The 22,465-nt window shown below is 40.3% G+C and overlaps 1 long non-coding RNA gene across 2 annotated transcripts; it reads right to left on the bottom strand.

The window, feature by feature from the left end:
* Window positions 1-1,861: 1,861 nt before the first annotated feature.
* Window positions 1,862-11,720, bottom strand: LOC146041817 (uncharacterized). 2 transcript variants are annotated; one of them, XR_014463606.1, is made up of 3 exons: window positions 11,612-11,720; window positions 5,200-5,487; window positions 1,862-4,129 (listed from the first exon to the last, which is right to left on the bottom strand). It is a non-coding gene; the product is annotated as an uncharacterized LOC146041817 (long non-coding RNA). The 2 variants fall into 2 exon arrangements; XR_014463605.1 differs by having other exon boundaries at window positions 5,200-5,368; window positions 11,612-11,708.
* Window positions 11,721-22,465: the final 10,745 nt, after the last annotated feature.

Raw genomic sequence — 22,465 nt, 5'->3', positions numbered from 1 at the left:
TTGTAGCTCCTCCTGTAATGCTGTTACACACAGAGCATAGTGGATATACTGTACATGCTCAGGAAATCATCACTCATCCTGCACATGTGTAGATAACAAATGGTATACAGCGGATATGTTGGATGGTGGCATCTAGTGATGATTGTGAATTGGGAATGTGAAGAATGCAGCTCTCACGGAGGCTCCCTGTAGTACCAGGCACATCTAATAATGGTGTTAGAACTAGGTTCTATGGTCACATAGGCACAGCCACCAGGTAGTTACTGTACTTCCCTCTCTATCACTATTTTGGGTATGCATGAAATGTATAACATTTCTGTAATGAAGTTGTGCTCAAACACTGAGTGAACTACTGTAGTTCTTCATTTTATTATCTGGCTGCCAACTGTATGCCCCCCTCCGCCCCACCAGCCCCTTGCCCCAAAGTTCCTGACATGAGTCGAACAGGCGGTATTTTACTCCCTAACATCCACTAGGGTGTACCCGTACCCATCCAAAAAATGCACACACATGGTAATGCATTTCTGGTGCTGTGAGTGACTTAAGCTGGGTACACATTAGACCAGTGATTTTCAACCTTTTTTCCCCCTGGCACACCAGACAAGATTCTAAAATTGCCAAAGGCACACCATCAGACCCCCACAGGGAAAAACACATTGGAACCCACAGGGGAAAAAAAACTCATTGGCTCTTATTTGAAAAAGAAATCACACTGGTCCCCACAGGTAACAAAAATACAATACATTGGCCCTCACATGAAAACAAGAGAGCAGTGGTGGCTGTAAACTGGTGAGGACATTTCGAGATCTGGGGGCACACTTGAGAACACCTGAAGGCACACTAGTGTGCCACGACACAGTGGTTGAAAAACACTGCATCAGACGATAATGCCATTGACACAAAAATGATAAATATTTCCCTTGAAACGCATGGAAGTCCTTGAAAAACAATATAGTGCAAACACATAAAACAATTTAGTTAACGATATCGTTCAGCGGCCACATCCAGGAGTATAGCTGTCATTGACAATATATTGAGGATTGAGCTGCATGTACAGATGGGGTCAATAACGACGATGATATAGATGCGTACACATTAGCCGATGTGCACGAAAATATTGTTAACGATATTTTTATTGTGCATATAGTTAACGATAATCAGCTAATGGGTATCCAGCTTTTGGGTTGGTGGTCCATGACCAATATAAATTATTTACGGTTAATGTAACAGGCAAAACCAGTGCTAGTGGCCATCATTTATAAAATATCTGGACAAATAGAAGCAAATCCCATCCCTCACCGCATAACTGACCGGAAGGATGACATATAAAAACATAAAAAAAAAACGTAATTTTTTTTTGTTTCTGAATTTGTCAATAAGAAACATTCCACCTTGAAAAAAAAAATTTCCACAGACTAAATATGCATAGACTATAATAATAATAATAATAATAATAATAATAATAATTGTATTTATATACAGTAGCGCTCTTTCTCCAATAGGACTCAAGGCGCTTAACAGATAGAATGAATGTAATAAAGTACAGGAACAATGAAGTACAGAAAAGTTTTTTCATAAACTATACTTAAAGGAATGACAGAAATGCTTGAGTAAACAGGAAAGTCTTGAGTCTGTTTTTGAAGGATTCTAGAGTGGGGGGATATCTCAAACTGTGTGGGGAAATGAGTTCCATACTGTAGCATGTATACAGTATACACACTGACACACACATAGCAGGGTATGGGTAAAAAACAGACCCAGACAAGACCCCGGAATGCCGGACCGGACAGCAAACTCTGCATTCTGGAGCTTGTAATGTCCGGTCCGATGGGTGTCCTGACCGGGGGTGTCATATCCGGGGGGGCTGCCTGGGACACCTGTCGCCAGGGAGAGGAGGAGGGAGAGAATAAAGCATCCCTGTATGGTCCGGGCATGTAGCAAAAACCGGAACTGTACAGACCAAACAGGGAGGCTGTAATCTCCCCTTCCCCATGTCCCTGGTGAAAGCTATCACAGGCAAGCCCTACCAGACAAGACACCCCCAGGACGGGACAACCCCAGCATTCCAGGTTTTTAGTCCCCACATAGCATACACACACACCCTCCCTTTTCTATTAAACATCAGTACGGCAAGTGCCTCACCCTGCCAAAATAATAACTAAAGCCTATAACAGCTACCTCCTTGGCTTCTGAACATCCCTGCATGGTCAGTCTGGCCACATGGAGCACAGCCTGGGAGGAGCTGCACACTGCCTCTCCAGCTAGCTCCCCCTGCTGGAAGCCAGCACAGCGGCAGCCTGACAGAGGCTGCATTTACAAAAAAAAATCGGTCATCTTCACAGCTGTATCCCGTGGCGGACAGGGGGGTTTCTTGGTACTCGGAAACCCCCGCTGCGTGCGTGAGTGACATCACATCTCCATATATCATGTTCTCATTTTACTAGTTACATTACAATCTCACAATCTACATCACAGTCACCATTAAATGTTGGTCCTTTATTGACAAATAAAGCTTTTGAAGGCGGTACATAAATAAACACATTTATACTTTTCTCAAAGTTATAATAAAAAGCAAACATACATATGGATCCGAGCTCATTCATGCATCCGGCATGCCACACGAGAATGGGACACACGTGCATGCGAGACGCACGTGCACCCCATTCACCGCAATGGGATGCGCGAGCGTCTGAGTCCTTTGCGCAACCCCGTCTCGGTGAAATGGAAAGCTATGGTGCTGGACATTTTTCCAAGTCTTTTTACCCAAAAATGAATCTTAGTAGCATTGTGATACAACTAGAACTCACTAGGAGACTGTGCTAATTTATTTTAATATGCCACACTTGTATACCTGTGTTTGGCTGAGTCTAAACCCACATACGAAGTGTTCCGATGCAGTGGCTGTATCTTTTTTCCACCCCAAGTTCCAGTGTGCTTTGTGTATAGACTCAGTCGCACACAGATATACAAGTGTCTCCTGAAGCTGACTAGTTGCTTTACAACTAAAGCTGTGTACACACTATACATTGTGTACTCAGCGGGACATCCGCAGCAACGGGTTCTGGCAGGGGAGCTGGCATCGGGAAGTTTTTGGGTAAAAAGATTTAAATAAAAGAGTCTCACTAGCAGAGTTGCACAGGACTTGACGACTCACTCGTGCCCAGCACCTTACATCACATGACACATTGAGGCTAGATAGATGTATGAGGAGGACACAGCTATAAAATATTTTTTCTTTAGAAATGAGAAATTACACTAATATTACATGATTAATTATGAGTAACAAATCGCTTGACTTTCAAATCCCCACGTTACCTAATTAAAAGGAATTTAAAGGTCTAAGACTAAACAAATTGATATACTGTATCCAATATGGGCACTGAGTCAGCTTTTGCTTTCATTTTTTGGTCTGTTAAGCATCTCGCAACCACCGTTGGAAACCAGCTGTAATACCTTAGGTTCAATATCTATACTTAAAAAGCATTAATAACTGATAAAGGCTCTGAAACACACATGACTAATATAACAACTGTATGCTACCTAAGATCTCAGTTTACAATTACTAGGAATTCTATTTTTAGAAATATACAGTATGGTGATTATGGGGGGTATTCAATCCGGAATTCCAAAAGTCGGAACGTTCGGACAGTCGGAATCCTGGACCCTTTTGGTTTCTTTCAAATGTACCTCGACAGCCAGAATTCAATGTTCCGGCTGTCGAGTGTCGGAAATCCCGCTGACCGGCGAAAACGGACGTGAATTTGACAATCCGTGGCCATTTCCGACAAAACAGATCCGGCTTTTTAAAAAGTCTGATCTGACAACCTTCAATGCTGTGATTAATGACAGCATTGCATAGGTGAGAGATGATTTTTCCCCTGTCTGGAAATATCAGAGGAGATTGAATACCTCCCTATACTGTATATCTCTGGAATGCAACTTTTGTCTATTACATTGAACCATATATAAAACCACTGTATTATTAGTAAACATATGTGCAAAACTGTTGGGAACTTGTTAGAAATACAGATATTTTAGGAAAGTTTGGTGCCAGAATGTTACATGTCTTCTTGTAAGATCAAGACGTCATGTCCATAATACAGGAGAACTGAGCAGCATCACTTGAAGCCTAAAAAGAAAAGACGTTAAAAGTAACTGTTTGAACTCAAACAATGAAAAGCTACAGTATATAGATCCATTATGCATTAAGATTATAGCTTTCCTTTTTTTCACGCAAGTAATAACAGATCTAGATAAGGTCAGATTATTAACTACGAAGCTCTTGTGAGCTTCACTCTTGAGACTTTATACAATTGGGACAATATGGGGGGTATTAATTAAAGCTCGCAGTGATAAAGTAAGATCCAATCAGCTTATGTTGTAGATTTTAAAAGCTGTATTAGAAGGTAGAAATGAGCTGATTGGCCAGTACTTTATCTCTCAAAATTTTATCTCTCTCCAAGCCAGTGTTTCCCAACCTCGGTCCTCAAGGCACACTAAGGGAGAAATTTCCTAAGATGGGAATCTATTTCACATGGGATGTTGCTATGGGTAACCAATCAGAAACTACTTATTTATTTAGCACCTTCTAGAACAGGGATGTCAAACTCAAATTCATCGGGGGCCGCATCAGCAGTTTGGTCACCCTCAAAGGGCCGGTTGTATCTGTAGGACTATGTGTCCACTCTTTATTATTATAAATTATTGTCACTGCATTCAATTATTACTGTTTTTTGTAATAATGTAAGTAATAACTAGCTCTGAAAGCAGAAACATAGTCAGAATAATGAGGTATTTGATTGTAGTTTATGGTCCCTATACCACTGTAAAGTGACATGGAAGTGGTCAGTATATCCAAAGTTTACCGCTCCACCTGCCATGGTATGTAACCATTGCAGTGCTGTGAAGGGCAGGTGCAGACCAACGCAGAGCCCACTCACATTTCAGTAGCAGATGATGCAAGTCAGAAAAGGAGGGTCAAACATCGCTGATATTGTCACTTTATTGGAGACTGCTCAGACCAAGTACCATGTTCTTCTGTCTGAGCAGTCTCCAATAAAGTTTTCTTGCGGATGATATCAGCAGTGTGCAACCTTCCTACTGGAATTATATTCTCAAATTAATTATAATCAGACTTTTAAGCAGAATAATAAGCAGACCCCCCCCCCCCCCCCCCCCACATACATCATATCTACTTACAGTACAGGAGAGAAGGGTTCAGGCGGCCGTTGGATCTGTCACATCACAGGATGGCATACGCTCAATATAAAAACAAGTGGAGGTTTCCTGTGTAGGACGGCCGGTGCCGCTAGAGGGCAGACGTTCTCTGGCTTGTAGGCTGCCGCGCATGCGCTGAAGAGGCGGCTTTCTTGTGTCAAAAAAAGAAGCAAGAATAAAAGGTGAAGGCTGGCTGCGGCTGCGCGGGCCACATGACGAGGTCTGGCGGGCCGGATTTGGCCCGCGGGCCTTGTCTTTGACACCCGTGTTCTAGAAGATAATAGATAGCATCTGATTGGTTACCCATAGCCACATCCCATGTGAATTATATCTCCCATCTTAGTAAATTTCCCCCTAACAGTCTAGGTTTTAGTGATATCCATGCGTGAACACAGTTAAATAAAAACGTTGCGGTACTAATAAAACCACCTGTATTCAAGTATGCTTCCTGTAAAACCGTTGGTATGCCTTGAGGACTGTGGTTGGGAACCCCTGCTCCAAAATTTGATAAGTACCCCACCCTATGAATTAATGTTCACCACAGAAAAATAATATTTTTACAAAAAGGTAACAATATGAAATATCAAATGATATAAAAAAAAATTATATATATATATATATATATATATATATTTATTAAGGAACAATAAAATATATGTGCCACGCATTGTATGAGTTTCTTAAAATAAATTTACATTACATACAAGTTAAAACACCCGGATGTAACTTTGCAAAAAGTTTTATAACCTGCATTAAAACTTTTGCTGCTGTCTTGGTTGATCCTCATTTAAATTAATGTATCCCATTTGATTTTGTTTTTGTCTTTAATTCAAAATTATTTAATTCACCCTGAAGTAATAGAATGCTCTTTATGGGATAAGACCCAATTACATGATACAAACATTTAGTTAGTGGTACAGGGACAGTGCAGTGTATCTTCAGTGACCTTATCAACCTTTCCCCCTGCTTCATCCTGACCCCCCCCCCCCCCCCCCCACAGACTTACATCTTAAAGAGAGCGAGTAAATTGCAGCAGAATGTGTCATAGTGTTTAATGCATGCCGCCCATGCAAATTTAACTTTAGAAGGAGGGGTTTTTGCTACGAGGTATTTTTTTTTTTCTCAATGGAAAAGATGTGAGTCAAGATGTGTCATCTTTGAAAAAAAAAAAACATACACATAGTGCGACTTGCTTTCCTCCATCAGTGGTGTATATAAACCCCCAATTTGTAGTGGTGTGAGTTCACATGCTCACACACATACCCACTCAAGTAACTCACACTCACTCTCTCTCTATCAGACGTTGTCACTAGTGAATGCAGGAATTGTTAATCTACCGTGGCTTCGATTTCTACCTCAGAGCTGGGGAGCAGGTGAATTAAAGCGGGACGCTGACGAATGAAGCGGCAATAGAAAGGAAAAAGGCGGGAAATTTTACTTTGATAGTCAACAACAACAAATAAAGACAAAAACAACAACAACAAAAAACACTACAAAAAGCCAGAAAATACAGAACAGGAGACACCTTACAAGAACAACAACAAAAAAACTACTTTAACCAAAGGAAAAAAATATGAAAAGTAAGTATAAAAACTTTACATTTTATATTCTCCTGTTTTCCTGTCAACTTTATTATGTGCATAGTTTGACTTAATAATGTCTATAAAGTTGTTTCTTGGAGTGCTTCTATTGGATAGGATTTATTGGAATGCCTGAGATTTCAACTATGCCTTAGGGAGGATATTTTGGGACATTTTTCAGTCAGATGTTGAAAGGAGTCTGAAATGTTGTAACTTGGGACATCATTATGAAGTGTATTTCTGTATGGTACCCAGAGAATAAGGAATCACCTCATCTAGCTAGAATGCTTTCTGAGCTAATAGCTCCGTCTGGTGGCTACGAAGGAAACTACACTCTATTGAGCTATTATTGAAGGGAGTACAAGTAAAACTCATTTTTCATGCTATTATGACTTAAGAAAAGGCACATCTGGGAAAACCCTAATTATAATTTATAAGTATTACACGAAAATACATACTTAAGGCTTTTTCACACACTTATTAACAAGCTGGGGCTATGTTTCTATAAAAAACAGATTTATTGGAAATTAGTTAATCAACACTACTTGGTTGTAATTTTTTATTTTTTTTTAAATACTGGAATATGATAGAGAAATAAAAAAAAAGAACAGGAAGCATTAACGAAAGACTTTCCATAATCCCCAGCTTATCACATAACAGCTACTAAAGAAAAACAAACCATTATTCTCTATTGGATCATACTTTACTTATTACTCTAATAAGATTCGAAACAGCTGTTCAGTGCTTTCCATGCTACTGACATTCCTAGCCTCCATTTATAGACCGCTCCAACAATGTTAAGCAGTTCAATTATTTCGCTGAGCCTGTTCATTAGAGCTTCCCTTCTCGTTCAGAAATTAAACTGGGTTTGGCATGCCATGCTTATTGCACTGGGAACCTCCGGTGTGTTCATATGAAACTTGCAGGACCGTGTTAAAGGGACAGCAACCTTGCTGGTAGGTGTCTGCAATGGATACTGATACTTTTACAAGTGCAGCTATATATATATATATATGTATATATATATATATATATATATACACACAGATAGATACATATATATATATAGACAGAGCCAGATTTATCAAGCTTCAGAAAGTGATAAATCAGGGAGTGATAAATAACCAGCCTACCAATCAGCCCCTAACTGTCATGTTACATGATGATATTTAACAATGACAGTTGGGAGCTGACTTGATGGTTGTTTATCACTCTCCATTGTATCACCCTTTGAAGGTTGATACAGCTGGCCCCTTGTGGTATAACTGATATTTGTTCTAGCACAAAATAGTTACTGTAGAATTTGTTGTTGGAAATTTGATTTTGTATTCTATGCTTGCTTTGGATTGGATCATACTCATACAAGATAAATCTATGTTAATACAGTATATTACAGTAATTTACAGGTTGTAAATTAATCATTAGAGGAAAGGTACAGCTACTTTACTGGTATTTAGGCTGGTTTCAACTCACTAGCTATTGTAAGAAATGAAAGGTACTGTAGGTTATTGTTATTGTGGCATGGCGCACTCACTTCTTGATGTAAGTAAGTTGCAGATTGGACGTGCCTGGAATTGCTATCGGGAAAGTAATAAGCTCTAGCCGCAGCAGACAAATCGCCCTCGCTTGTACAGTAAATCAACAAACAGATGTTGGAATATTCAGTATCAATGAGAACTGTATCAGGGTAGGATTGAAGCTTTGAAACGCCTTGTGTTGAGAACTAAGTAACTTGAGACAGTTTAGTTTTGTAGAAGAACCCTTTCAACAACCACAAAACACAACCCTACTGTAGGAAACGTTTTGAAATAGACTATTTAGATTCAATAAGGAACTAAACTGAAATTATACTCGTATAAAACACATTGGTGCATCAGAATAGCTAAACATCAGTAGATTATTGTGCAAAAAATATACAATCTAATTTTATCTGGCAGCAAAATAGGATTACTGTAAGACAATCATGACATCGTAAACGGTATAGCTACATATATAATTGAGCGTTTTACAAGCAAATGACGTATCCGAGGCAGGCAAACATTGGATTTTCTCCGGAGTAAAAGACCTACCCTCCCTTAGGAATTCCCAGCACTGAAATGCTACTTTTATTGTAGTAGTAAAGGGTGCAGATGACAGTATCCATTCCCAATATAAAACACAGTCATAACCATGGTCATACAGTCTCTGGCCACTAGCACTGCTTAGGAGTTAACTTAAAATGCTTCCTGTCTGGTTACATATGTTACTACAGACCTGCTATATTTTAGGATGGAATCTTACATTGTACTGTACATCCCCATCCTAAGCCTATTAATGCTGTAATGTATTCTGTTTCATAATAATTGTGCACGTCCTCCAGAAGTTCCGTTGCTACAGCCTTGCAGGTTTTTTTTTATTCTGTAATCTATAAGATTTTGGCTTGTTTATATAGAAAACAGAAAAGACAGCTGCTTCCAGGTGCAAGATATGAAGTCAATGCAATGCAAATAGTACTGTCTAACTTTTTCCAATTGTAGCCACCAATTCTTTTATTTAATCCTAACCCTTTGAGCGCCAGTATCTCTGTGAGAGATGTTCCAAATATCTGCTGAAAATGCCAGCGTCGCTCACATTTGTTATATAAATTCAAATAAAACATGTGTTAAAAAAAAAGATGATATTTCCTATATAAGGTCAATATGACAGGCCATTGTGATGAATATACATGTTTGCTTGGCAAGTTTCACACCTATTTTGACAGATTCACTTGGCACTCAAACGGTTAATAGTCTAAAGTAGGACAAAGCAATGTGTGGCTACACAACTGACTGCTCTCAGCAAGTCATCAGCCGCTGAGCATGGCATGCTGGGACTTGCTGTATTTTCTCAGGCTGCTAATGTACGACATGTACTCCATGTGACTGCCTCGGCTGATCAGTGTGACCTAGCGATTGCTACGAGCTATTGCAGATATGCACTATGACATCATCATACCAGTATTTGGTTAGAGATGAGAAGGTGCTATCTACTTTTGAGTTGTTTGGACTTTTATGTAGGTACAGTTGTGTTTACATCATGGGAGGTAATGGGCAAGAATATATAGACACTACTGTATACAGTATACAAGTGTAACTACTTTAGCAAGTAGAATTTAGGTACTTCCATTTAAGAAATAATGAATTCATTTGTAAATGTCCATTTTGCTGGTGATATTTTAAAATTTTCTATATCTATAATATTTTGCTCGTTATAGGTGATGAACCTATTTTTGAGTGTATACAAGATGGTTGCCATTATTCTGAAGCCTTGCTATTCTAAACCTATGTTGAGATGCCATACACAGGCAGTTTTCGTTTCTTGAGATTTGTCTAAACTGAAACGAGCCAAGGTTGGCCACACAAGGGGGGGATGACTTGTAAATGTGATGATAGCTGCATGCTATAAGGGATTGCTTTTTGGACCTCCCCATAGGAGATCCCAGAGGAGCAGTCTAAGGGACAGGAGCTGGAGAAGTTAATAACGCTAATAACGTATCAACATGGCTCCACCCAAGATACACAATGACACAATTCATCACACAGTGGGGGAGGGGGGGCAGGGCTATGGGGTATGGACTTAGAGAGAATTGTGTAATGAGGGTCCTGTCTACTTCTGTACAAAGAATCTGGTAAGACGCCCCAACATTCTGGAATTCCCCGCTTTTGCCAAAGAATAAGCACATTGGCTGAAACAAATTGGTTGACTTTTTACCAGACTGGTAGAAAACAACTTTATTGGCAACATACTGTAAATGCATTCACAGCTTTCACAGTCAAGCGTCTTTAAGGCTCTATCCTTATTGACATTTACTAACAATGTATGTAGCATGGTATAGAACCAATTCAGAGATCTCATAGCCACTTGCCATCTTCTTTTTTGTCTGATGTCCACTGTAAATTTCCTCTATTGCTCCTCATCTGCTATCACACCTCCTAACATGACCCATTCCAGAAAGGACAAGATGCTCTGTTTCTGGACTTCTGGACGGTGTAGATGCGGGGCTGCAGCACAGTCCAAAATTCAGATAGGGGAGCCCCACCAACTACCACCCCAACACCACAGTCTGGGACTCACTGGCAGGTGTAACTCCCCCATTTGAATTTTGTACAGTGGTGCATTCCCACCGCTGCAACTGCCACTGGCAAGGAATTCCAGGAGCAGAGCATTTTGTCCCTTCTGGAACGGGTTATGTTGGGAGCTACTGTATGCACTATAAGCAATGTTATCAGCCTATGACTAAATGAATCAGTGTCGCAGTGAGGGAAACACACTTCATAGATAATATGCTACAGTCAGAGTATTTACAAATATCTGACATCACTGCATAATGATAGAGTAGACTACTATGTGGAACTGTATGTGTCTTCAGTTGTATGCATGTTTCATTAATGAGATTGTTGCAAGATGGCAGTATATTATTTTATATGCAGCATGCATGGCTCTACCCATGCAGCAATAGTACAGTACTGCTAAAGAAATTAAAAACTTTGAAAAACTATTTCAGCATTAAATACTAAAAATGAACTTTAAATGTAATTACATCCAAAGAATTATGTATTTACCCTGCATCTAAATAATAGAATATATATATGTACTGTACTTCAACTGCAACGTGTATGGTATTCATAGTATTTGTTGTATGCCTGGCCACATGCTGCCGCACTGATTTTCTTGCCTTCTGCCTCCTGCCAGCCTTATTTACTCACGCGGGTCCCCCTAGCTTGTGTGGCCACACTGGTCTCTGGTGACAGTTCTTATCATCCCACCCACTCTATTTACATCAGTTCTCCACATACCTTATGACTGAAGATCTGGGGCTTGTAATGACGTCCATCAGGGAAAGACAGGAAGCTTTCTGTCCCAGTGCAGCAGGAGAGGTGGAGTGCAGAGCAGCCCACCCCTGCAAACAGTCCTGGCACAGCTGTTCTGTCTGCACACACACACACACATCCAGCACTTTCCCCTTCCCTCAGATGTGATCTGCCAGTACTCTTATTTGTACAGCCCGAATAATCCAGATAGCATACATCCTTCAGTTTATACATTACAACCAATACTGGAACTTGTTGCGTAGTATTGTTGTTATAGCCTAAACCTGATACACATTAAGCTTGCACAGTTGTTTGCAGGCTTGTTTTTACAGCATGGTCGGTGCAAACCATGTTAGCTATCATTGGGTTCCATTGCTATGGGTCCCAAAGGATTACAGACTCTGTACCAGGGCATACAATTGACTGCCAAGTTCCTGGAAGTGTCTGCTAAGCAATTGGGTCCGGCCTGTTGCCTGGTTTGAATAGGGTGACTTTCCATTTTAGTGAATGGCATGTGTAGTGCATGTTATAGTGGAATGGGGGCACTGTAATGTGGCACAATCTTACCTGTGCACTGTTATGAGGCATAATATGAACAGGGGGCACTACAATGTGGTATAATATGGACTAGGGCACTACAATGTGGTATAATATGGACATGGGACACTATTACATGGTATAATATGAACTCTGAGCACTACAATGTGGTATAACATGAACTTGGGGCACGACAATTTGGTGTAATATGAACTGCAGTCAATATAATGGTGCCCTTGTTCTCAGAGCCCTGCATATGTGCAATAGTTACCAGAGTTGCTGTTGGAGAGGAGGGGCTCACACAGAGCATGAACACAGGCCCCCTTCTCCCTTAAACCGCCCCTGACTGCGAACACTACAATATGATGAATATCATTTGAGCTGTCTGCAGTACAATGTGGCATATTGTGAACTAAGGCACTACTTTGGCTCTTAAAATGCGCAAATGCTACAGAGATAGACATCTCGCTTGAGGTATTAAAGTGGGGATCCCTTAAAAACGTTGCCAAGGGCAGGGCCTGTTAAATAATGGCTATAACCCTGGTGCACACAGCTATTGTAGTTCATGGCAACCAAGCAAATATTAGCGAATCAGTGACAGACTGATTAAAGGAAATTGTATTGGCCTTTGTGGTTCACATGACTATTTGCACATTACTACTAAGAAAGCATTGTTGGACATATCATATTTTTAGAATATTCTTTTACGGTCTCAGCCTATCGCACATCCTTTGTTAGATATACTCTTAGCTGTGTGTATCTATCCGAATCTGTCATTTACATTGACTGCCTGTCACAAGCACATAAGGATTTTAAATTCAAAGTACTAATTACTTAATTCTCAAAAACTTAACATGTTGGTCAAATAAATACATTCTGCTTTAAAAAAATAAAAAAAGGCACAAAAGTGCACAATAGTAATATAAGGGTCTTATATATACGTCTTCTATATGGAAATGTTTTTTTTTCCTAGAAAATGAAATACAAAATCTGATTGATTTTTGCTACACGTATAATCAAGTGTTTTCGTTTTTAAAACCTTAAATTTAACTTAACTGACCTAATTAAATAAATTTACATCTAATAGCTGCAGGCCCGTACACAGAGGAAGTATTACATCAAATATTAAAGCATTACACATATAAATATTTTTTTTTATTACAAAAGATAAAATAATTAAAAAAATGTGTTACTGAGGAAATTATTTCATTTTTTTTTAAGTCTCTATGTAAAGATTGTATACATTGATCGATCCTTGCCAAGCACAATAATCCAGTGCCAAGTTCAGTTCAATTACATTTTCCAATTTTGTTTCCACTAGGAAAGAAAATAAAGAAACTTACTTTATTCCCTTAGTTGTCAGGTTATCTGAGTCCCAGGTATTAAATAGTTTTTCCTGAAAATTTTTGTTCCTTTTTCGGAATTTGGAATAGTAACAATTAAAAATCATATTTTTTCTGCAAGCTAAATATAATTCTTATCAAATATTCAGATTTTTCGATATTTATGGAAAATTCATTTTTAAAAAGCAAAATACTAAACTACTTTAATACCACTACAGTATATCAAATAAATGTTACTATATGGGTCCTGCAGTGGGGGTCGACAGTACAATATTGCATTCATAGTATATATTAATGCTGCCAACTGCACAATAGTAAAAATAGAAAGTGTATATTATTAAAAATAAAACAAGGTGGTAAAAGAATAAGGTGCGAGAAGTTGGTGGTGCCGAACCTTGCGTGAGAATTTCTATATTTTTAAAACGAGGATGTAAATGATTGCCGTTTTAAAAATATGGGAATTTTGTTTTTTTTTAAAGCGGCAACAATTTACAAGGATTTAAATGACTGCCTCTTTAAAAATATCGGCATTCTTGCACAAAGTCCCACACCTCTGACTTCTCGCACCCTATTATGTTGACCCCCAAAGTATTTGTTAGGATGTTGATTAGCTTCATTAACCAAAATATTTTGGCACTTTTTTGTCAGTACCTGTAACCTGAAGCAGCCCAGCTGTGTGGCAATTATACTGGGAAGCTGGATTGTCTTTGGTCATTGTGTAATTTGCAGTTCTTCTGCCCTACCCCCATTGTACAGCACATGTAACCTTATAAATTATAATAATAATTAAAAGCAGGGAGTATACATTTTATCTAGTAGCTATTTAGCCAAAATCTGTAAACATTTGACTTTATCTCTATATATTTTGCAGTTGGATGTGGTCAACTTCTTTCTGAATTGCTATCTATACTGTTCACATTGACTTACACACGAGACGATTTTAAGGCATTTTCTAAGCGATGTGACATAATTTGACTAGATCGCTTAGAAAATGCCCCTAAAATGCTTCAGGGCACTAAATTAAAAACTTAAGGTTCTAAAACGGAAAAGTGATGTTGTCTGTAGAAACCAATAAGTTTGTCTCATTTTCTAGACATCTGCCTCCCCCCCTGCAGTGCACATGGTTTTTTCATTTGAGAAAGAATTTGCCTTTGCGAGTGAACCAGAATAAGGGCCATAGTATCATTGGTTGCTATGGGAAACATCACATATTTTCATTTTTAGAAGCTCTAGTAAATTTATACCAGAATTTGGGACCCATATTTGGATTCTCACCCACAGGTTGTGTGTACTTGTTCTACACTGTGATTACACGAGTCTGTAGTACAGTTGTGTCTGGGCAGCTATATAACTTGCTTGTCTTCTAATGTTTCATCCATTGGACCCATAGAGGATTACACTAACCTGAAAGGCCCTCCTGTCAGCCACATATAATATTTATCCATGAGTAGGCATTTAAATCCAGAAAGTGTTTCACCCTTTCATTTCCTTTTTATTGCTGAATCCTGCGTAATGCTACATTACATGACAGCAAACAAATCACACACTGCAAGGCCGGGCGTTTGAGATCCACCCACTCTACCACAGTGATTTCACCTACACCGTGAACTTTTTTTTATAAAAGCTTTCATTATACTCAATGATTAACTATCACAGCACTCAGTGTAATAAAGGATTCTCTTAAACAGCAATTGGCCTATGGCAGCCTACTTAGCCAGCAGACTCACTGTCTCTACTAGTGGAATGATGATGTGTTCCAATAAGTTTTCGGTTTGGTTTGAGAAAGAATGGGCCATTCAATAGCGTCCTTCTCTAAATACCCCTAGCTCTTAACAGTCCTCTTTCCATAAAATATTTGACTTCATCCAGCCTCGTCTACTTGGAAAGCCTAAACATCATCAGTGTTTCCGAAATTTCACTGTAGTCTTTCTCTGCCCTTTCTCAATCTCCGTCTTTTACATCACTTTACCTTTTTTGTATACGGCGTGGAGGAATTGCTATGGTGACCCGAGACGTTGGATGTTCTCACATGGCAAACATTTTTTGGGACGTCTCCAGTCTGAATGCAAAACCCATTCACCCGTCATCCTCACCCTGCCTAATGATGTCCTCATGGGTCTGTTCTAATAGGTACGTTGACTGACTGCCCAAAAGGCATGTCTCTGCAAACTCGAATACAGACGAGAATTGAGCTTTGCATTATTCCTTTTGACCACTGCTCTATAACTAAGCTTTGCTGGGCCGATTAATCCTGTCCCAAACCCCCCCTGGAGGAAAAAATTACAGTACATGATTATTAAGTGTTTGTCAAAGCACCCAAATAGTCACTGCTACAGTATAATAACTATGCAGTAGGATAATATGCACTGGGGATCATAGATGTCACAAATGATGTTGTTCCATAAATGCAGGACATATTTCTGTAGTCCAAATTAAATATAAAGTATGACCTGGTCAACAGTTGGAGCTCTGGGACCACAGTGGACCACATCTGTATTATTTTAAAAGTAGATAAAGGACTATACTTTATAAAAGATTTTGGGCATCCATGAAAAAAAACTATTCTACAGACGGAAACTAATTTGGTAAAACTCTGCAAAGGCAAATTTCCAGACAAGAAGCACTGGTAACGTTCTGTGGTCTTCTAGGTGGACCTTAGGCCTTGATGAGGAAGCTATAGCAGTGTTGATACTACAGTTAGCCATTTGTTACCTTGTTGCAATATATGCTCTTTCTCTTGGCTATTCCTGCTGTCATTGGGAAAATGCTCAAGGCCCCACGATTCTAGGGGCTTTATAGCAGGGGCAAGCTGGGCCAGAGGACATTTGCCTCCCGGGCTGGTGCCTCTCGAGCTCCCTGAGAGGCAGGTAGAGAAAGCTGCCACTCTGATTGTAAATTGCACCCAATAAAATTGGCCAGGCAGCATTCTATAACTACCTCCCAGGCTGCAACAGATGGTTGTCTATTTGTTGATTGCTGAATGGCTGGAGCTTTCCACCAATCAGAGTGCAGCATTTTCTTCCTAACTCCAGTCTGCAGCCGGACAGCGAATGCCTGCCAGCCAGCTTTCTGATTGGTGGATGCCTGGAGCTATCCAGCAATCAGAGTTCTGACAGCCATTCACTGTATGCATGAATATGGAGAGATGATGTGGGACCGCATAAGGAGGAGTAATTTAGGAATTTTATTTTGTTTTATTTATTTCCCGTGAATGGGTGGGAATGGTCCCCAGTGCTTTACTGAGAGCCTTCAATGCTGATAAGACAGACCTACTGTAGGTGTCACTGTTTTATGATAAAAAAATACAGTATTATTCTTTTTTGCTGCATGCAGCGGAGGCACCTGTCTCCCCTGTATACGGGGAGCATAAATCATGGTAAACACTGCACCTTGTGAAGTGGTGGACCCCCAAATTCAGCAGCACTGCTGGGAGATAAGATGGGAAGCCTAGTGTTGGGTTACCGATGTTGTCTCACTGCAAAATGGCTCAGATAATTTGAGTTTGCTATTCAGCGCAGCTTCTTGTTTGAACTTTGTGTAATGTTACATTTACTACCTTGGCGTTATTTAATATAAAGCAGACACTCTCATCGTGCAGGGTGTTTATGCTTAGAAAATCTTGTGGCCCTCAATGGGAACAAAGCTATAGCAGGTAACAAATATACAGAGTTTATAGGCCTCTAATAAAGTGTTTAGTGACTAGAAATAAGATAAAAAAAATAAAAAAAAAAATATATATATATATATATATATATATATATATATAAAGTAACAGATGGATACCGGCACTCAGCTCCTTGCTAGTTGTAGCGTGCCCCGTGCCCTCGCTGTAAGGTGTCAGACAACACCGCTGTATATAGTCTGTTGAATGCGCGGCACTGGGGTCATAGAACAAATAATACAACGCGTAGCCCAATTAAAGGTTGACGTTTCAGCCACTTTATTGTGGCTTTTTTCAAAACAGCTTACATACAAAAACCGTGTACACTCACCTCTATATGTAGAGTTCTATCAGTGCTCTGTGCAACGACAGCCGTCATGTGTAAACGCCCATTGTTGGCGCGTCTGTGTGACGTCGCTGTCAGGGAGGCGTGTTGTCTAGGAAACGCGTCCTCTGTGGACAATCATATTGATAAAGTTACATTGAAAGGATGTCAGAAAAAAAAGGACTGAAATTACATTTAAAGCTTGCTAGGAATTAATAAAAAAATGCTGGAAAAATCATATGACCGCTGTCGTTCCAAGATCAGTGATGCGTGTAAAACATAATAACTACAAACTAGTGATAAACAGTGAAAAAAAAGCATTGCAGCGGATAAATTCATAATCTCATACTGTGCATTAAAAAACTATATTGGTGATACTTAAATGTTAGTGTTATTGATTTCTCTATGTGACATAGCAATGCTACTCGTTCCAGCCTGTTGGATTCGGCTTCTGTATGGATGTGAACAACATGATAATGGCCCGGTCTCTGTGTCTCTTGTCAGGGTAACCCCGTTAATTTTTATTTTTATTTCTTATCAAATTTTAGGGGACCGGCCATAGTAAGCAAACAGTTACTACATAGCTCTCATTTCTGGTAGTTATTCTGCCGCAGTTGGATGGAAGGACTTTACAGGAAGCTATGCAATCCTAATTGTTCATTTAGACCCTTAGGTGTCAGGGTATCTAGCCTGAAAATCCACCGTGTCTCCAACTGCATCAGTTTCCTACCCCTATCTCCTCCTCTGGTTAGCGGTGGGATATGGTCGATGATGGTATGTCTCAAAGTTGCCAATGGATGGTTGGCTCGGGCGAAATGGCGAGCCACCGGTTGGTCACTTGTGCCCTTCTTGATGGCGGCCCTTATGGCCGTCCGGTGGTTCGCCATCCTCTCTTTAAACTGAGTCTCCGTCTTCCCTATATATACCAGTGAGCACGGACACATTATGGCATAAATGACAAATCTCGATGTGCATGAGAGGTGGTGTCTAATGGGGATTCTCACCCCCGAATGTGGGTGAGGGAAGGACGTCCCCGTCTGCATGAAACCACATGTCGTGCAGTTGGGGCATTTATAACAGCCCTTTTTGCCTTTACCCAAAAATGTAGTTGGAGTGATTTTGCCTAATTCCGAGATATCTCTCTTTACTAGGAAGTCATTTAAATTCCTTCCTCTTCTGTAGGCTGGTAAGAGGGTTGTATTCTCTAGATTAAGGGCTGGGTCCGACTGCACTATGGGCCAGGCTTTTTTAACCTTTTTAATCCTGTCAGAAGATTCGTTGGTGTAAAGGTTTACCCATACTAATTTGTTCTTCTTACTGGGGGGGCCTTTTGGGCGGAGCAATTCTTCCCTTGATTTGAGTACTGCCTTTTGGCGCTGTTTCTGTAGATTAGCTGGGTCGTACCCTCTGTCTAAGAACTTATTAGTCATCAACTTGAGTTCTTCAGCGGCCTCTATAGGGTCACTGACTATTCTCAATACTCTGAGAAACTGACTGTAAGGTAACGACATTTTACAGTGTGCTGGGTGGGCACTAGATGCCATAACCAGGTTATTACGGTCAGTCGGCTTTCTGAAAAGCCCTGTTTGGATGTATATATATACAGGTTGAGTATCCCGTATCCAAAATGCTCGGGACCAGGAGAATTTTGGATAACGGATTATTCCGTATTTCGAATTATTTTAATATTTCAATGATGTATTTTGAAGTATCTTACATTTATGCTGTATAAACACATAATATACACACAAATATATTTTATTACCACATAAAATACACACAAACATATTTTAATTGTTCAAAAAACAAGGTTTCAAAACGTGAAACAAAATGTGTGTACTATCTCAGCACTGAATTTGAATGCCAAGCAATCATTGGCTTGCACATATATAGTGCCAGTTACATATCATGTCCCCAGTGATGCGGTTACATATGTCCCCAGTGAGTTTTTAGCAAAAAAAAAAATTTTTTCACTTTCTGGAATGTCCGTATTTCGGAATAATTCGGATAACGGATATTCGGATACGGGATACTCGACCTGTATATAAATTTTGGTTTACCGTTCATTAAAAAAAAAGAATTAGGATTGGAAGTACATCACAGAAGGATTTCAGTACAGTATCCCAAACATTGTTCTGTAATCCTGACAAGTAGGGTGGCCAATCCTGGGATTGGGATGGGTGGGATCCCGTGATTTGGCCCCAAAATTGCCAGTGCAGTGTCTCAGCACCCGCTCAGAAGCTGCACGGCTGTCCCCGAACCCGGTGTGTGGCTCTGCGCAGAGTGACATGTTCAGAGGTTACGTTGGTCGGGCTGCATCCCCGCACCTGTCTGATGCTGCCCTCTCACTCCCAGTGGCACCGGACACCCCTACACCACCACACCACTGCTGTCTGCCCTGCTCCAGGCCACAATACCCACCCGCCCATGTTAGTAAATGTGTGCGGTGGACGGTGTCAGGGGGCGGAAGCGTTTTTTAACACCGACTCTACAGACAAGTAGATCTGCCTGTGATGTCATCAGTGAGATCACACACAGGCTTAGACCAGGCATCTGCATCTTGGCCTTATATACTTCCCTCTATCACCAAGCTTGCACTGTACATTCACACACAACATAGTGGGTCTTTGTCAGGTGGCATTTACATATATCACATTATGCACACAGTAAATGCTCTTATTGCAGCCCAGAAAAACAAGTTTCATGGTTGATTATTCCTGTTAATATTAATGACATTAGCCCACTCACAGTAAGAAGCAAGAGTCAAGTAAAAGCATGCCAATGGCACTGACTGAGGACTCCTGACAGAAATGCAAAGGCATCTGTGATAGACAGGTTTAGTAGCACTTAATAGTTACGACGCCGACATTTTTATGAGGCTCCAGGGACACAGTTAGTGAGTGGCAGGATGTAATGTGGAGGTAATTGGACTTTAATCCTATTAAGTACTGCATGTCAGAATGACAGCGGGTATTCTGAAAAATGAATTTAATGCCAGACGTTTACCAACTTCTGACTCCACCAGATGAGAACTTTATCGCACAGCCGCGGAGGCTGAAATGTTGGTTCAAAACGAAACTTGGAACATTGGATCAAACGCCAGCTCCACATTGACTCAAATGAAAGCAAATATTTCCAAAATAGCCTTTAACTGCCAGAAAATAAATGAATGTTGTCAAATAATTATTAGTTTATTTTTCTTTTCAGTATGCCGAAACAACATTTTAATAATGTGTTGTCCTTTTGCATTCGGTAGTCAGTATATAGACCCTTTCCAAGGACCACTAAGGGGAGTATTCATTCCCAAATTCCAACTGTCGGAATGTCTAGACAGTCGGAATCCCGGACCATTTTTTGCTCACCTCAACTGTAACACGACAGCCGGAATTCAACGTTCTGTCGAGTGTCAGAAAGTGGGCGTGTCGGCGAAAACGACTGTGAATTGTTGAAAAATGGCAGTGAAAAAAAAACAGTCTGATCTGTTTTGTCCGAATCTGCCTTCAATACTGTCGGAAACTGCAGCATTGAATAGGTGGGAGCCGCTGTTTCCCCAGTCAGAAATAGCGTCCGGCATTGAATGCCCCCCCAAATTGCTTTATGTAACTTAGATTTTCTAGTAATGCCTGGGAAATGCGTGAATAATGAGTCTGCCCTCATCAGTCTCGGTATAGGTGGTAGATGAACACATCAAGAATCCAGGCGCAACCTAAAAAGTTAAATGACAATGCAATTTCCTCCATCTTGTTTTTACTATGTGAAGAACCGTTTTATATTGAATGAACTTGGAATATATTTATATATATCGTGTTCAATACATTAACAGTTACCCAGTGAGTCATTTATTGGCTGTTATGCATGTTCTGGTGACAAACTCAATTTGCAAACTTGGTTGACGCTGCCCGCACCAGAAAAAGGTACCACAGAAAAAGCACTACTTCCTATGTTATGACCTGCTGGACCTGTTTGCATAGACACGCAGGTGTTTGTTTGGCAAATTGTTATAGATTATGAGAAAAGCAGCATTTTATATCTCCAGTGGAGCAGGCCAAGGATTAGTGTGTTGCATGGGACTAGTGTGCACAACTCGTGGGGTGAGTTGTTCCTTATTAAGGGGGTTATACTGGTTCACTCTCTCTTCTGGCAAATTCCTTCTTAAATGGACAAACCCATGTGCACTGCAGGTGGGGCAGATGTAACATGTGCAGAGAGAGTTAGATTTGGGTGAGTTATTTTGTTTCTGTGCAGGCTAAATACTGAATGCTTTATTTTTACACTGCAATATAGATCTCACTTTGAAGTAAAACTCCACCCAAATCTAACTCTCTGCACAAGTAACATCTGCCCCACCTGCAGTGCACATGGTTTTGTCCATTGGAGAAGGCATTTGCCAGAAGGAGTGAACCAGAATGACCCCCTACGAGTCAGCCCAGAGTGCTACGACCCAGGTCTAACACAAAATTCTTAGAAGAGTGACGTAACAGTGCTCAGAAGCTCTCAGATTGGGGTACAAACAATGCAACCCTATTAGAGTAAATTGTATGTTTATTAAATGGAACGATCACACCAGTATGCAGGTAACACCAAATAAACAAGAAGCGTGCCAAGTTGCTGTTACAGGCAGATGTACTTATATATATAGTAACTGGTCCATGTAACCAGCAAAGGTCATTGGCAGGAACTGGACAAGGCAGTCTATTCAGCGGACAGAGGTGTGCGACTGAAGCCAAGGCAGTTTATATTACCAGGCCTGTGGCTGACTGAGGATACTGTAAGCAGGATCAGAGGCACTTTGGGCATACTGATTGCAGATACTGAGAGTACGAATAGGAGCACTCTTGGAAGTGCTGAATTCAGATACTGTGAACAGGTTTAAGAGCACTTTGGCAGTGCTGCAAAATAGGAGCTGTAGCTTCTGACAAGGGCAGATCAGCAGCTGTTAGATCATACCCCATTCTCACTGCTAGGCAAATTCC

The sequence above is a fragment of the Crinia signifera genome, chromosome 19, assembly GCF_055691185.1.
Source record: "Crinia signifera chromosome 19, ASM5569118v1, whole genome shotgun sequence".
Lineage (NCBI taxonomy): Eukaryota > Metazoa > Chordata > Amphibia > Anura > Myobatrachidae > Crinia > Crinia signifera.
The sequence above is the reverse complement of the archived record's forward strand: the minus strand, read 5'-3'. Positions and strand labels throughout refer to the sequence as shown.